An 18,191-nucleotide genomic window follows, 5' to 3' on the forward strand; every position below is an offset into this window, starting at 1 on the left:
GAATTGGCAAAGTGATATTTGGAAGCCCATAGAGGGCTATGGTGAAAAAGGAAATATCCTCAGAGGAAATCTGGAAAGAAGCTTTCTGAGAAACTGCTTAGTGTTCTGTTAATTCATCTCACAGAGTTACATCTGTATGTCATGGATCTCTTTGCTAGCCTTATTTCTGTGGAATCTGAGAACAGATATTTCGGATCCCTTTGGAGACTATAGGGCCAAAGGAAATATTCTCCGATAACAAAGAGAAAGAAGCTTTTTGAGAAACTTCTTGGTGTTCTTTGAAATCATCTCACAGAGTTACAGCTTTCCCCTCAAGAAGCCTTTCGCTAAGACAGTTCTTGTGGAATTGGCAAAGTGATATTTGGAGGCCCATAGAGGGCTATGTTGAAAAAGGAAATATCCTCAGAGGAAATCTGGAAAGAAGCTTTCTGAGAAACTGCTTAGTGTTCTGTTAATTCATCTCACAGAGTTACATCTGTATTTCGTGGATCTCTTTGCTTGCCTTATTTCTGTGGAATCTGAGAACAGATACTTCGGATCCCTTTGGAGACTATAGGACCAAAGGAAATATCCTCCGATAACAAAGAGAAAGAAGCTTTCTGAGAAACTTCTTTGTGTTCTGTGAAATCAACTCACAGAGTTACAGCTTTCCCCTCAAGAAGCCTTTCGCTAAGACAGTTCTTGTGGAATTGGCAAAGTGATATTTGGAAGCCCATAGAGGGCTATGGTGAAAAAGGAAATATCCTCAGATGAAATCTGGAAAGAAGCTTTCTGAGAAACTGCTTAGTGTTCTGTTAATTCATCTCACAGAGTTACATCTGTAGTTCGTGGATCTCTTTGCTAGCCTTATTTCTGGGGAATCTGAGAACAGATATTTCGGATCCCTTTGAAGACTATAGCGCCAAAGGAAATATCCTCCGATAACAAAGAGAAAGAAGCTTTCTGAGAAACTTCTTTGTGTTCTGTGAAATCATCTCACAGAGTTACAGCTTTCCCCTCAAGAATCCTTTCGCTAGGACAGTTCTTGTGGAATTGGCAAAGTGATATTTGGAAGCCCATAGAGGGCGATGCTGAAAAAGGAAATATCCTCAGATGAAATGTGGAAAGAAGCTTTCTGAGAAACTGCTTAGTGTTCTGTTAGTTCATCTCACAGAGTTACATCTGTATTTCGTGGATCTCTTTGCTAGCCTTATTTCTGTGGAATCTGAGAACAGATATTTCGGATCCCTTTGAAGACTATAGGGCCAAAGGAAATATCCTCCGATAACAAAGAGAAAGATGCTTTCTGTGAAACTTCTTTGTGTTCTGTGAAATCATCTCACAGAGTTACAGCTTTCCCCTCAGGAAGCCTTTCGCTAAGACAGTTCTTGTGGAATTGGCAAAGTGATATTTGGAAGCCCATAGAGGGCTATGGTGAAAAAGGAAATATCCTCAGATGAAATATGGAAAGAAGCTTTCTGAGAAACTGCTTAATGTTCTGTTAATTTATCTCACAGAGTTACATCTGTATTTCGTGGATCTCTTTGCTAGCCTTATTTCTGTGGAATCTGAGAACAGATATTTCGGATCCCTTTGAAGACTATAGGGCCAAAGGAAATATTCTCCGATAACAAAGAGAAAGAACCTTTTGAGAAACTTCTTTGGGTTCTGTGAAATCATCTCACAGAGTTACAGCTTTCCCCTCAAGAAGCCTTTCGCTAAGACAGTTCTTGTGGAATTGGCAAAGTGATATTTGGAAGCCCATAGAGGGCGATGTTGAAAAAGGAAATATCCTCAGAGGAAATCTGGAAAGAAGCTTTCTGAGAAACTGCTTAGTGTTCTGTTAATTCAACTCACAGAGTTACATCTGTATTTCTTGGATCTCTTTACTAGCCGTATTTCTGTGGAATCTGAGAACAGATACTTCGGATCCCTTTGGAGACTATAGGGCCAAAGGAAATATCCTCCGATAACAAAGAGAAAGAAGCTTTTTGAGAAACTTCTTTGTGTTCTGTGAAATCATCTCACAGAGTTACAGCTTTCCCCTCAAGAAGCCTTTCGCTAAGACAGTTCTTGTGGAATTGGCAAAGTGATATTTGGAAGCCCATAGAGGGCTATGGTGAAAAAGGAAATATCCTCAGAGGAAATCTGGAAAGCAGCTTTCTGAGAAACTGCTTAGTGTTCTGTTAATTTATCTCACAGAGTTGCATCGGTATTTCGTGGATCTCTTTGCTAGCCTTATTTCTGTGGAATCTGAGAACAGATATTTCGGATCCCTTTGAAGACTATAGGGCCAAAGGAAATATCCTCCGATAACAAAGAGAAAGAACCTTTCTGAGAAACTTCTTTGTGTTTCGTGAAATCAACTCACAGAGTTACAGCTTTCCCCTCAAGAAGCCTTTCGCTAAGACAGTTGTTGTGGAATTGGCAAAGTGATATTTGGAAGACCATAGAGGGCTATGGTGAAAAAGGAAATATCCTCAGAGGAAATCTGGAAAGAAGCTTTCTGAGAAACTGCTTAGTGTTCTGTTAATTCATCTCACAGAGTTACATCTGTATTTCGTGGATCTCTTTGCTAGCCTTATTTCTGTGGATCTGAGAACAGATATTTCGGATCCCTTTGGAGACTATAGGGCAAAGGAAATATCCTCCTATAACAAAGAGAAAGAAGCTTTTTGAGAAACTTCTTTGTGTTCTTTGAAATCATCTCACAGAGTTACAGATTTCCCCTCAAGAAACCTTTCGATAAGACAGTTCTTGTGGAATTGGCAAAGTGATATTTGGAAGCCCATAGAGGGCGATGGTGAAAAAGGAAATATCCTCAGATGAAATCTGGAAAGAAGCTTTCTGAGAAACTGCTTAGTGTTCTGTAAATTCATCTCACAGAGTTACATCTGTATTTCGTGGATCTCTTTGCTAGCCTTATTTCTGGGGAATCTGAGAACAGATATTTCGGATCCCTTTGAAGACTACAGCGCCAAAGGAAATATCCTCCGATAACAAAGAGAAAGCAGCTTTCTGAGAAACTTCTTTGTGTTCTGTGAAATTATGTCACAGAGTTACAGCTTTCCCCTCAAGAATCCTTTCGCTAGGATAGTTCTTTTGGAATTGGTAAAGTGATATTTGGAATCCCATAGAGGGCGATGGTGAAAAAGGAAATATCCTCAGATGAAATCTGGAAAGAAGCTTTCTGAGAAACTGCTTAGTGTTCTGTTAGTTCATCTCACAGAGTTACATCTGTATTTCGTGGATCTCTTTGCTAGCCTTATTTCTGTGGAATCTGAGAACAGATATTTCGGATCCCTTTGAAGACTATAGGGTCAAAGGAAATATCCTCCGATAACAAAGAGAAAGAAGCTTTCTGTGAAACTTCTTTGTGTTCTGTGAAATCATCTCACAGAGTTACAGCATTCCCCTCAAGAAGCCTTTCGCTAAGACAGTTCTTGTGGAATTGGCAAATGATATTTGGAAGCCCATAGAGGGCTATGGTGACAAAGGAAATATCCTCAGATGAAATCTGGAAAGAAGCTTTCTGAGAATCTGCTTAGTGTTCTGTTAATTCATCTCACAGAGTTACATCTGTATTTCGTGGATCTCTTTGCTAGCCTTATTTCTGTGGAATCTGAGAACAGATACTTCGGATCCCTTTGGAGACTATAGGGCCAAAGGAAATATCCTCCTATAACAAAGGGAAAGAAGCTTTTTGAGAAACTTCTTTGTGTTCTTTGAAATCATCTCACAGAGTTACAGATTTCCCCTCAAGAAGCCTTTCGATAAGACAGTTCTTGTGGAATTGGAAAAGTGATATTTGGAAGCCCATAGAGGGCGATGGTGAAAAAGGAAATATCCTCAGAAGAAATCTGGAAAGAAGCTTTCTGAGAAACTGCTTAGTGTTCTGTTAATTCATCTCACAGAGTTACATGTGTATTTCGTGGATCTCTTTGCTAGCCTTATTTCTGTGGAATCTGAGAACAGATATTTCGGATCCCTTTGAAGACTATAGCGCCAAAGGAAATATCCTCCGATAACAAAGAGAAAGAAGCTTTCTGTGAAACTTCTTTGTGTTCTGTGAAATCATCTCACAGAGTTACAGCTTTCCCCTCAAGAATCCTTTCGCTAGGACAGATCTTTTGGAATTGGCAAAGTGATATTTGGAAGCCCATAGAAGTCGATTGTGAAAAAGGAAATATCCTCAGATGAAATCTGGAAAGAAGCTTTCTGAGAAACTGCTTAGTGCTCTGTTAGTTCATCTCACAGAGTTTCATCTGTATTTCGTGGATCTCTTTGCTAGCCTTATTTCTGTGGAATCTGAGAACAGATATTTCGGATCCCTTTGGAGACTATAGGGCCAAAGGAAATATCCTCCGATAACAAAGAGAAAGAAGCTTTCTGTGAAACTTCTTTGTGTTCTGTGAAATCATCTCACAGAGTTACAGCTTTCCCCTCAAGAAGCCTTTCGCTAAGACAGTTCTTGTGGAATTGGCAAAGTGATATTTGGAAGCCCATAGAGGGCTATGGTGAAAAAGGAAATATCCTCAGATGAAATATGGAAAGAAGCTTTCTGAGAAACTGCTTAGTGTTCTGTTAATTTATCTCACAGAGTTACATCTGTATTTCGTGGATCTCTTTTGTAGCCTTATTTCTGTGGAATCTGAGAACAGATATTTCGGATGCCTTTGAAAACTATAGGGCCAAGGAAATATCCTCCGATAACAAAGAGAAAGAAGCTTTTTGAGAAACTTCTTTGGGTTCTGTGAAATCATCTCACAGAGTTACAGCTTTCCCCTCAAGAAGCCTTTCGCTAAGACAGTTCTTGTGGAATTGGCAAAGTGATATTTGGAAGGATATAGAGGGCTATGGTGAAATCGGAAATATCCTCAGAGGAAGTCTGGAAAGAAGCTTTCTAAGAAACTGCTTAGTGTTCTGTTAATTCATCCCACAGAGTTACTTCTGTATTTCGTGGATCTCTTTGCTAGCCTTATTTCTGTGGAATCTGAGAACAGATATTTCGGATGCCTTTGAAGACTATAGGGCCAAAGGAAATGTCCTCCGATAACAAAGAGAAAGAAGCTTTCTGAGAAACTTCTTTGTGTTCTGTGAAATCTACTCACAGAGTTACAGCTTTCCACTCAAGAAGCCTTTCGCTAAGACAGTTCTTGTGGAATTGGCAAAGTGATATTTGGAAGCCCATAGAGGGCTATGGTGAAAAAGGAAATATCCTCAGAGGAAATCTGGAAAGAAGCTTTCTGAGAAACTGCTTAGTGTTCTGTTAATTCATCTCACAGAGTTACATCTGTATTTCGTGGATCTCTTTGCTAGCCTTATTTCTGTGGAATCTGAGAACAGATATTTCGGATCCCTTTGGAGACTATAGGGCCAAAGGAAATATCCTCCGATATCAAAGAGAAAGAAGCTTTCTGTGAAACTTCTTTGTGTTCTGTGAAATCATCTCACAGAGTTACAGCTTTCCGCTCAGGAAGCCTTTCGCTAAGACAGTTCTTGTGGAATTGGCAAAGTGATATTTGGAAGCCCATAGAGGGCGATGGTGAAAAAGGAAATATCCTCAGATGAAATCTTGAAAGAAGCTTTCTGAGAAACTGCTTAGTGTTCTGTTAATTTATCTCACAGAGTTACATCTGTATTTCGTGGATCTCTTTCGTAGCCTTATTTCTGTGGAATCTGAGAACAGATATTTCGGATGCCTTTGAAACCTATAGGGTCAAAGGAAATATCCTCCGATAACAAAGAGAAAGAAGCTTTTTGAGAAACTTCTTTGGGTTCTGTGAAATCATCTCACAGAGTTACAGCTTTCCCCTCAAGAAGCCTTTCGATAAGACAGTTCTTGTGGAATTGGCAAAGTGATATTTGGAAGGATATAGAGGGCTATGGTGAAATCGGAAATATCCTCAGCGGAAATCTGGAAAGAAGCTTTCTGAGAAACTGCTTAGTGTTCTGTTAATTCATCCCACAGACTTACTTCTGTATTTCGTGGATCTCTTTGCTAGCCTTATTTCTGTGGAATCTGAGAACAGATATTTCGGATGCCTTTGAAGACTATAATGCCAAAGGAAATGTCCTCCGATAACAAAGAGAAAGAAGCTTTCTGAGAAACTTCTTTGTGTTCTGTGAAATCAACTCACAGAGTTACAGCTTTCCCCTCAAGAAGCCTTTCGCTAAGACAGTTCTTGTGGAATTGGCAAAGTGATATTTGGAAGCCCATAGAGGGCTATGGTGAAAAAGGAAATATCCTCAGAGGAAATCAGGAAAGAAGTTTCTGAGAAACTGCTTAGTGTTCTGTTAATTCATCTCACAGAGTTACATCTGTATTTCGTGGATCTCTTTGCTAGCCTTATTTCTGTGAAATCTGAGAACAGATACTTCGGATCCCTTTGGAGAATATAGGGCCAAAGGAAATATCCTCCGATAACAAAGAGAAAGAAGCTTTCTGAGAAACTTCTTTGTGTTCTGTGAAATCAACTCACAGAGTTACAGCTTTACCCTCAAGAAGCCTTTCAGTTAGACAGTTCTTGTGGAATTGGCAAAGTGATATTTGGAAGCCCATAGAGGGCTATGGTTAAAAAGGAAATATCCTCGGAGGAAATCTGGAAAGAAGCTTTCTGAGAAACCGCTTTGTTCTGTTAATTCATCTCACAGAGTTACATCCGTATTTCGTGGACCTCTTTGCTAGCCTTATTTCAGGGGAATCTGAGAACAGATATTTCGGATCCCTTTGAAGACTATAGCGCCAAAGGAAATATCCTCCGATAACAAAGAGAAAGAAGCTTTCTGAGAAACTTCTTTGTGTTCTGTGAAATCATCTCACAGAGTTACAGCTTTCCCCTCAAGAATCCTTTCGCTAGGACAGTTCTTGTGGAATTGGCAAAGTGATATTTGGAAGCCCATAGAGGGCGATGGTGAAAAAGGAAATATCCTCAGATGAAATATGGAAAGAAGCTTTCTGAGAAACTGCTTAGTGTTCTGTTAGTTCATCTCACTGAGTTACATCTGTATTTCGTGGATCTCTTTGCTAGCCTTATTTCTGTGGAATCTGAGAACAGATATTTCGGATCCCTTTGAAGACTATAGGGCCAAAGGAAATATCCTCCGATAACAAAGAGAAAGAAGCTTTCTGTGAAACTTCTTTGTGTTCTGTGAAATCATCTCACAGAGTTACAGCTTTCCCCTCAGGAAGCCTTTCGCTAAGACAGTTCTTGTGGAATTGGCAAAGTGATATTTGGAAGCCCATAGAGGGCTATGGTGAAAAAGGAAATATCCTCAGATGAAATCTGGAAAGAAGCTTTCTGAGAAACTGCTTAGTGTTCTGTTAATTTATCTCACAGAGTTACATCTGTATTTCGCGAATCTCTTTGCTAGCCTTATTTCTGTGGAATCTGAGAACAGATATTTCGGATCCCTTTGAAGACTATAGGGCCAAAGGAAATATTCTCCGATAACAAAGAGAAAGAACCTTTTGAGAAACTTCTTTGGGTTCTGTGAAATCATCTCACAGAGTTACAGCTTTCCCCTCAAGAAGCCTTTCGCTAAGACAGTTCTTGTGGAATTGGCAAAGTGATATTTGGAAGCCCATAGAGGGCTATGGTGAAAAAGGAAATATCCTCAGATGAAATATGGAAAGAAGCTTTCTGAGAAACTGCTTAGTGTTCTGTTAATTTATCTCACAGAGTTACATCTGTATTTCGTGGATCTCTTTCGTAGCCTTATTTCTGTGGAATCTGAGAACAGATATTTCGGATGCCTTTGAAAACTATAGGGCCAAAGGAAATATCCTCCGATAACAAAGAGAAAGAAGCTTTTTGAGAAACTTCTTTGGGTTCTGTGAAATCATCTCACAGAGTTACAGATTTCCCCTCAAGAAGCCTTTCGCTAAGACAGTTCTTGTGGAATTGGCAAAGTGATATTTGGAAGGATATAGAGGGCTATGGTGAAATCGGAAATATCCTCAGAGGAAAGCTGGAAAGAAGCTTTCTGAGAAACTGCTTAGTGTTCTGTTAATTCATCCCACAGAGTTACTTCTGTATTTCGTGGATCTCTTTGCTAGCCTTATTTCTGTGGAATCTGAGAACAGATATTTCGGATGCCTTTGAAGACTATAGGACCAAAGGAAAGGTCCTCCGATAACAAAGAGAAAGAAGCTTTCTGAGAAACTTCTTTGTGTTCTGTGAAATCAACTCACAGAGTTACAGCTTTCCCCTCAAGAAGCCTTTCGCTAAGACAGTTCTTGTGGAATTGGCAAAGTGATATTTGGAAGCCCATAGAGGGCTATGGTGAAAAAGGAAATATCCTCAGAGGAAATCAGGAAAGAAGTTTCTGAGAAACTGCTTAGTATTCTGTTAATTCATCTCACAGAGTTACATCTGTATTTCGTGGATCTCTTTGCTAGCCTTATTTCTGTGAAATCTGAGAACAGATACTTCGGATCCCTTTGGAGAGTATAGGGCCAAAGGAAATATCCTCCGATAACAAAGAGAAAGAAGCTTTCTGAGAAACTTCTTTGTGTTCTGTGAAATCAACTCACAGAGTTACAGCTTTCCCCTCAAGAAGCCTTTCAGTTAGACAGTTCTTGTGGAATTGGCAAAGTGATATTTGGAAGCCCATAGAGGGCTATGGTTAAAAAGGAAATATCCTCGGAGGAAATCTGGAAAGAAGCTTTCTGAGAAACCGCTTTGTTCTGTTAATTCATCTCACAGAGTTACATCCGTATTTCGTGGACCTCTTTGCTAGCCTTATTTCAGGGGAATCTGAGAACAGATATTTCGGATCCCTTTGAAGACTATAGCGCCAAAGGAAATATCCTCCGATAACAAAGAGAAAGAAGCTTTCTGAGAAACTTCTTTGTGTTCTGTGAAATCATCTCACAGAGTTACAGCTTTCCCCTCAAGAATCCTTTCGCTAGGACAGTTCTTGTGGAATTGGCAAAGTGATATTTGGAAGCCCATAGAGGGCGATGGTGAAAAAGGAAATATCCTCAGATGAAATATGGAAAGAAGCTTTCTGAGAAACTGCTTAGTGTTCTGTTAGTTCATCTCACAGAGTTACATCTGTATTTCTTGGATCTCTTTGCTAGCCTTATTTCTCTGGAATCTGAGAACAGATATTTCGGATCCCTTTGAAGACTATAGGGCCAAAGGAAATATCCTCCGATAACAAAGAGAAAGAAGCTTTCTGTGAAACTTCTTTGTGTTCTGTGAAATCATCTCACAGAGTTACAGCTTTCCCCTCAGGAAGCCTTTCGCTAAGACAGTTCTTGTGGAATTGGCAAAGTGATATTTGGAAGCCCATAGAGGGCTATGGTGAAAAAGGAAATATCCTCAGATGAAATCTGGAAAGAAGCTTTCTGAGAAACTGCTTAGTGTTCTGTTAATTTATCTCACAGAGTTACATCTGTATTTCGCGAATCTCTTTGCTAGCCTTATTTCTGTGGAATCTGAGAACAGATATTTCGGATCCCTTTGAAGACTATTGGGCCAAAGGAAATATTCTCCGATAACAAAGAGAAAGAACCTTTTGAGAAACTTCTTTGGGTTCTGTGAAATCATCTCACAGAGTTACAGCTTTCCCCTCAAGAAGCCTTTCGCTAAGACAGTTCTTGTGGAATTGGCAAAGTGATATTTGGAAGCCCATAGAGGGCTATGGTGAAAAAGGAAATATCCTCAGATGAAATATGGAAAGAAGCTTTCTGAGAAACTGCTTAGTGTTCTGTTAATTTATCTCACAGAGTTACATCTGTATTTCGTGGATCTCTTTCGTAGCCTTATTTCTGTGGAATCTGAGAACAGATATTCGGATGCCTTTGAAAACTATAGGGCCAAAGGAAATATCCTCCGATAACAAAGAGAAAGAAGCTTTTTGAGAAACTTCTTTGGGTTCTGTGAAATCATATCACAGAGTTACAGATTTCCCCTCAAGAAGCCTTTCGCTAAGACAGTTCTTGTGGAATTGGCAAAGTGATATTTGGAAGGATATAGAGGGCTATGATGAAATCGGAAATATCCTCAGAGGAAAGCTGGAAAGAAGCTTTCTGAGAAACTGCTTAGTGTTCTGTTAATTCATCCCACAGAGTTACTTCTGTATTTCGTGGATCTCTTTGCTAGCCTTATTTCTGTGGAATCTGAGAACAGATATTTCGGATGCCTTTGAAGACTATAGGACCAAAGGAAAGGTCCTCCGATAACAAAGAGAAAGAAGCTTTCTGAGAAACTTCTTTGTGTTCTGTGAAATCTACTCACAGAGTTACAGCTTTCCCCTCAAGAATCCTTTCGCTAAGACAGTTCTTGTGGAATTGGAAAAGTGATATTTGGAAGCCCATAGAGGGCTATGGTGAAAAAGGAAATATCCTCAGAGGAAATCTGGAAAGAAGCTTTCTGAGGAACTGCTTAGTGTTCTGTTAATTCATCTCACAGAGTTACATCTGTATTTCGTGGATCTCTTTGCTAGCCTTATTTCTGTGGAATCTGAGAACAGATATTTCGGATCCCTTTGGAGACTATAGGGCCAAAGGAAATATCCTCCGATAACAAAGAGAAAGAAGCTTTCTGTGAAACTTCTTTGTGTTCTGTGAAATCATCTCACAGAGTTACAGCTTTCCCCTCAGGAAGCCTTTCGCTACGACAGTTCTTGTGGAATTGGCAAAGTGATATTTGGAAGCCCATAGAGGGCGATGGTGAAAAAGGAAATATCCTCAGATGAAATCTGGAAAGAAGCTTTCTGAGAAACTGCTTAGTGTTCTGTTAATTTATCTCACAGAGTTACATCTGTATTTGGTGGATCTCTTTGCTAGCCTTATTTCTGTGGAATCTGAGAACAGATATTTCGGATCCCTTTGGAGACTATAGGGCCAAAGGAAATATCCTCCGATAACAAAGAGAAAGAAGCTTTTTGAGAAACTTCTTTGTGTTCTTTGAAATCATCTCAAAGAGTTACAGCTTTCCCCTCAAGAAGCCTTTCGCTAAGACAGTTCTTGTGGAATTGACAAAGTGATATTTGGAGGCCCATAGAGGGCTATGTTGAAAAAGGAAATATCCTCAGAGGAAATCTGGAAAGAAGCTTTCTGAGAAACCGCTTTGTTCTGTTAATTCATCTCACAGAGTTACATCCGTATTTCGTGGATCTCTTTGCTAGCCTTATTTCTGTGGAATCTGAGAACAGATATTTCGGATCCCTTTGAAGACTATAGGGCCAAAGGAAATATCCTCCGATAACAAAGAGAAAGAAGCTTTCTGAGAAACTTCTTTGGGTTCTTTGAAATCATCTCAAAGAGTTACAGCTTTCCCCTCAAGAAGCCTTTCGCTAAGACAGTTCTTGTGGAATTGACAAAGTGATATTTGGAAGCCCATAGAGGGCTATGGTGAAAAAGGAAATATCCTCAGATGAAATATGGAAAGAAGCTTTCTGAGAAACTGCTTAGTGTTCTGTTAGTTCATCTCACAGAGTTACATCTGTATTTCGTGGATCTCTTTGCTAGCCTTATTTCTGTGGAATCTGAGAACAGATATTTCGGATCCCTTTGAAGACTATAGGGCCAAAGGAAATATTCTCCGATAACAAAGAGAAAGAAGCTTTTTGAGAAACTTCTTTGTGTTCTGTGAAATCATCTCACAGAGTTACAGCTTTCCCCTCAAGAAGCCTTTCGATAAGACAGTTCTTGTGGAATTGGCAAAGTGATATTTGGAAGCCCATAGAGGGCGATGGTGAAAAAGGAAATATCCTCAGAGGAAATCTGGATAGAAGCTTTCTGAGAAACTGCTTAGTGTTCTGTTAATTCAACTCACAGAGTTACATCTGTATTTCTTGGATCTCTTTGCTAGCCGTATTTCTGTGGAATCTGAGAACAGATACTTCGGATCCCTTTGGAGACTATAGGGCCAAAGGAAATATCCTCCGATAACAAAGAGAAAGAAGCTTTTTGAGAAACTTCTTTGTGTTCTGTGAAATCATCTCACAGAGTTACAGCTTTCCCCTGAAGAAGCCTTTCGCTAAGACAGTTCTTGTGGAATTGGCAAAGTGATATTTGGAAGCCCATAGAGGGCTATGGTGAAAAAGGAAATATCCCCAGAGGAAATCTGGAAAGCAGCTTTCTGAGAAACTGCTTAGTGTTCTGTTAATTTATCTCACAGAGTTACATCTGTATTTCGTGGATCTCTTTGCTAGCCTTATTTCTGTGGAATCTGAGAACAGATATTTCGGATCCCTTTGAAGACTATAGGGCCAAAGGAAATATCCTCCGATAACAAAGAGAAAGAACCTTTCTGAGAAACTTCTTTGTGTTTCGTGAAATCAACTCACAGAGTTACAGCTTTCCCCTCAAGAAGCCTTTCGCTAAGACAGTTGTTGTGGAATTGGCAAAGTGATATTTGGAAGATCATAGAGGGCTATGGTGAAAAAGGAAATATCCTCAGAGGAAATCTGGAAAGAAGCTTTCTGAGAAACTGCTTAGTGTTCTGTTAATTCATCTCACAGAGTTACATCTGTATTTCGTGGATCTCTTTGCTAGGCTTATTTCTGTGGATCTGAGAACAGATATTTCGGATCCCTTTGGAGACTATAGGGCCAAAGGAAATATCCTCCTCTAACAAAGAGAAAGAAGCTTTTTGAGAAACTTCTTTGTGTTCTTTGAAATCATCTCACAGAGTTACAGATTTCCCCTTAAGAAACCTTTCGATAAGACAGTTCTTGTGGAATTGGCAAAGTGATATTTGGAAGCCCATAGAGGGCGATGGTGAAAAAGGAAATATCCTCAGATGAAATCTGGAAAGAAGCTTTCTGAGAAACTGCTTAGTGTTCTGTAAATTCATCTCACAGAGTTACATCTGTATTTCGTGGATCTCTTTGCTAGCCTTATTTCTGGGGAATCTGAGAACAGATATTTCGGATCCCTTTGAAGACTATAGCGCCAAAGGAAATATCCTCCGATAACAAAGAGAAAGAAGCTTTCTGAGAAACTTCTTTGTGTTCTGTGAAATTATGTCACAGAGTTACAGCTTTCCCCTCAAGAATCCTTTCGCTAGGATAGTTCTTTTGGAATTGGTAAAGTGATATTTGGAATCCCATAGAGGGCGATGGTGAAAAAGGAAATATCCTCAGATGAAATCTGGAAAGAAGCTTTCTGAGAAACTGCTTAGTGTTCTGTTAGTTCATCTCACAGAGTTACATCTGTATTTCGTGGATCTCTTTGCTAGCCTTATTTCTGTGGAATCTGAGAACAGATATTTCGGATCCCTTTGGAGACTATAGGGCCAAAGGAAATATCCTCCGATAACAAAGAGAAAGAAGCTTTCTGTGAAACTTCTTTGTGTTCTGTGAAATCATCTCACAGAGTTACAGCATTCCTCTCAAGAAGCCTTTCGCTAAGACAGTTCTTGTGGAATTGGCAAATGATATTTGGAAGCCCATAGAGGGCTATGGTGACAAAGGAAATATCCTCAGATGAAATCTGGAAAGAAGCTTTCTGAGAAACTGCTTAGTGTTCTGTTAATTCATCTCACAGAGTTACATCTGTATTTCGTGGATCTCTTTGCTAGCCTTATTTCTGTGGATCAGAGAACAGATACTTCGGATCCCTTTGGAGACTATAGGGCCAAAGGAAATATCCTCCTATAACAAAGGGAAAGAAGCTTTTTGAGAAACTTCTTTGTGTTCTTTGAAATCATCTCAAAGAGTTACAGCTTTCCCCTCAAGAAACCTTTCGCTAAGACAGTTCTTGTGGAATTGACAAAGTGATATTTGGAGGCCCATAGAGGGCTATGTTGAAAAAGGAAATATCCTCAGAGGAAATCTGGAAAGAAGCTTTCTGAGAAACCGCTTTGTTCTGTTAATTCATCTCACAGAGTTACATCCGTATTTCGTGGATCTCTTTGCTAGCCTTATTTCTGTGGAATCTGAGAACAGATATTTCGGATCCCTTTGAAGACTATAGGGCCAAAGGAAATATCCTCCGATAACAAAGAGAAAGAAGCTTTCTGAGAAACTTCTTTGGGTTCTGTGAAATCATCTCACAGAGTTACAGCTTTCCCCTCAAGAAGCCTTTCGCTAAGACAGTTCTTGTGGAATTGGCAAAGTGATATTTGGAAGCCCATAGAGGGCTATGGTGAAAAAGGAAATATCCTCAGAGGAAATCTGGAAAGAAGCTTTCTGAGAAACTGCTTAGTGTTCCGTTAATTTATCTCAGAGAGTTACATCTGTATTTAGTGGATCTCTTTGCTAGCCTTATTTTTGTGGAATCTGAGAACAGATATTTCGGATCCCTTTGAAGACTATAGGGACAAAGGAAATATCCTCCGATAACAAAGAGAAAGAAGCTTTCTGAGAAACTTCTTTGTGTTCTGTGAAATCAACTCACAGAGTTACAGCTTTCCCCTCAAGAAGTCTTTCGCTAAGACAGTTCTTGTGGAATTGGCAAAGTGATATTTGGAAGCCCATAGAGGGCTATGGTGAAAAAGGAAATATCCTCAGAGGAATTCTGGAAAGAAGCTCTCTGAGAAACTTCTTAGTGTTCTGTTAATTCATCTCACAGAGTTACATCTGTATTTCGTGGATCTCTTTGCTAGCCTTATTTCTGTGGAATCTGAGAACAGATATTTCGGATCCCATTGGAGACTATAGGGCCAAAGGAAATATCCTCCCATAACAAAGAGAAAGATGCTTTCTGTGAAACTTCTTTGTGTTCTGTGAAATCATCTCACAGAGTTACAGCTTTCCCCTCAGGAAGCCTTTCGCTAAGTCAGTTCTTGTGGAATTGGCAAAGTGATATTTGGAAGCCCATAGAGGGCTATGGTGAAAAAGGAAATATCCTCAGATGAAATATGGAAAGAAGCTTTCTGAGAAACTGCTTAGTGTTCTGTTAGTTCATCTCACAGAGTTACATCTGTATTTCGTGGATCTCTTTGCTAGCCTTATTTCTGTGGAATCTGAGAACAGATATTTCGGATCCCTTTGAAGACTATAGGGCCAAAGGAAATATTCTCCGATAACAAAGAGAAAGAAGCTTTTTGAGAAACTTCTTTGTGTTCTGTGAAATCATCTCACAGAGTTACAGCTTTCCCCTCAAGAAGCCTTTCGCTAAGACAGTTCTTGTGGAATTGGCAAAGTGATATTTGGAAGCCCATAGAGGGCGATGGTGAAAAAGGAAATATCCTCAGAGGAAATCTGGATAGAAGCTTTCTGAGAAACTGCTTAGTGTTCTGTTAATTCAACTCACAGAGTTACATCTGTATTTGTTGGATCTCTTTGCTAGCCGTATTTCTGTGGAATCTGAGAACAGATACTTCGGATCCCTTTGGAGACTATAGGGCCAAAGGAAATATCCTCCGATAACAAAGAGAAAGAAGCTTTTTGAGAAACTTCTTTGTGTTCTGTGAAATCATCTCACAGAGTTACAGCTTTCCCCTGAAGAAGCCTTTCGCTAAGACAGTTCTTGTGGAATTGGCAAAGTGATATTTGGAAGCCCATAGAGGGCTATGGTGAAAAAGGAAATATCCCCAGAGGAAATCTGGAAAGCAGCTTTCTGAGAAACTGCTTAGTGTTCTGTTAATTTATCTCACAGAGTTACATCTGTATTTCGTGGATCTCTTTGCTAGCCTTATTTCTGTGGAATCTGAGAACAGATATTTCGGATCCCTTTGAAGACTATAGGGCCAAAGGAAATATCCTCCGATAACAAAGAGAAAGAACCTTTCTGAGAAACTTCTTTGTGTTTCGTGAAATCAACTCACAGAGTTACAGCTTTCCCCTCAAGAAGCCTTTCGCTAAGACAGTTGTTGTGGAATTGGCAAAGTGATATTTGGAAGATCATAGAGGGCTATGGTGAAAAAGGAAATATCCTCAGAGGAAATCTGGAAAGAAGCTTTCTGAGAAACTGCTTAGTGTTCTGTTAATTCATCTCACAGAGTTACATCTGTATTTCGTGGATCTCTTTGCTAGGCTTATTTCTGTGGATCTGAGAACAGATATTTCGGATCCCTTTGGAGACTATAGGGCCAAAGGAAATATCCTCCTCTAACAAAGAGAAAGAAGCTTTTTGAGAAACTTCTTTGTGTTCTTTTAAATCATCTCACAGAGTTACAGATTTCCCCTTAAGAAACCTTTCGATAAGACAGTTCTTGTGGAATTGGCAAAGTGATATTTGGAAGCCCATAGAGGGCGATGGTGAAAAAGGAAATATCCTCAGATGAAATCTGGAAAGAAGCTTTCTGAGAAACTGCTTAGTGTTCTGTAAATTCATCTCACAGAGTTACATCTGTATTTCGTGGATCTCTTTGCTAGCCTTATTTCTGGGGAATCTGAGAACAGATATTTCGGATCCCTTTGAAGACTATAGCGCCAAAGGAAATATCCTCCGATAACAAAGAGAAAGAAGCTTTCTGAGAAACTTCTTTGTGTTCTGTGAAATTATGTCACAGAGTTACAGCTTTCCCCTCAAGAATCCTTTCGCTAGGATAGTTCTTTTGGAATTGGTAAAGTGATATTTGGAATCCCATAGAGGGCGATGGTGAAAAAGGAAATATCCTCAGATGAAATCTGGAAAGAAGCTTTCTGAGAAACTGCTTAGTGTTCTGTTAGTTCATCTCACAGAGTTACATCTGTATTTCGTGGATCTCTTTGCTAGCCTTATTTCTGTGGAATCTGAGAACAGATATTTCGGATCCCTTTGGAGACTATAGGGCCAAAGGAAATATCCTCCGATAACAAAGAGAAAGAAGCTTTCTGTGAAACTTCTTTGTGTTCTGTGAAATCATCTCACAGAGTTACAGCATTCCTCTCAAGAAGCCTTTCGCTAAGACAGTTCTTGTGGAATTGGCAAATGATATTTGGAAGCCCATAGAGGGCTATGGTGACAAAGGAAATATCCTCAGATGAAATCTGGAAAGAAGCTTTCTGAGAAACTGCTTAGTGTTCTGTTAATTCATCTCACAGAGTTACATCTGTATTTCGTGGATCTCTTTGCTAGCCTTATTTCTGTGGAATCAGAGAACAGATACTTCGGATCCCTTTGGAGACTATAGGGCCAAAGGAAATATCTCCTATAACAAAGGGAAAGAAGCTTTTTGAGAAACTTCTTTGTGTTCTTTGAAATCATCTCACAGAGTTACAGTTTTCCCCTCAAGAAGCCTTTCGATAAGACAGTTCTTGTGGAATTGGAAAAGTGATATTTGGAAGCCCATAGAGGGCGATGGTGAAAAAGGAAATATCCTCAGATGAAATCTGGAAAGAAGCTTTCTGAGAAACTGCTTAGTGTTCTGTTAATTCATCTCACAGAGTTACATCTGTATTTCGTGGATCTCTTGGGTAGCCTTATTTCTGTGGAATCTGAGAACAGATATTTCGGATCCCTTTGAAGACTATAGCGCCAAAGGAAATATCCTCCGATAACAAAGAGAAAGAAGCTTTCTGAGAAACTTCTTTGTGTTCTGTGAAATCATCTCACAGAGTTACAGCTTTCCCCTCAGGAAGCCTTTCGCTAAGACAGTTCTTGTGGAATTGGCAAAGTGATATTTGGAAGCCCATAGAGGGCGATGGTGAAAAAGGAAATATCCTCAGAGGAAATCTGGATAGAAGCTTTCTGAGAAACTGCTTAGTGTTCTGTTAATTCAACTCACAGAGTTACATCTGTATTTCTTGGATCTCTTTGCTAGCCGTATTTCTGTGGAATCTGAGAACAGATACTTCGGATCCCTTTGGAGACTATAGGGCCAAAGGAAATATCCTCCGATAACAAAGAGAAAGAAGCTTTTTGAGAAACTTCTTTGTGTTCTGTGAAATCATCTCACAGAGTTACAGCTTTCCCCTGAAGAAGCCTTTCGCTAAGACAGTTCTTGTGGAATTGGCAAAGTGATATTTGGAAGCCCATAGAGGGCTATGGTGAAAAAGGAAATATCCCCAGAGGAAATCTGGAAAGCAGCTTTCTGAGAAACTGCTTAGTGTTCTGTTAATTTATCTCACAGAGTTACATCTGTATTTCGTGGATCTCTTTGCTAGCCTTATTTCTGTGGAATCTGAGAACAGATATTTCGGATCCCTTTGAAGACTATAGGGCCAAAGGAAATATCCTCCGATAACAAAGAGAAAGAACCTTTCTGAGAAACTTCTTTGTGTTTCGTGAAATCAACTCACAGAGTTACAGCTTTCCCCTCAAGAAGCCTTTCGCTAAGACAGTTGTTGTGGAATTGGCAAAGTGATATTTGGAAGATCATAGAGGG

This window comes from Macaca nemestrina, chromosome 7, assembly GCF_043159975.1.
Source record: "Macaca nemestrina isolate mMacNem1 chromosome 7, mMacNem.hap1, whole genome shotgun sequence".
Taxonomy (NCBI): domain Eukaryota; kingdom Metazoa; phylum Chordata; class Mammalia; order Primates; family Cercopithecidae; genus Macaca; species Macaca nemestrina.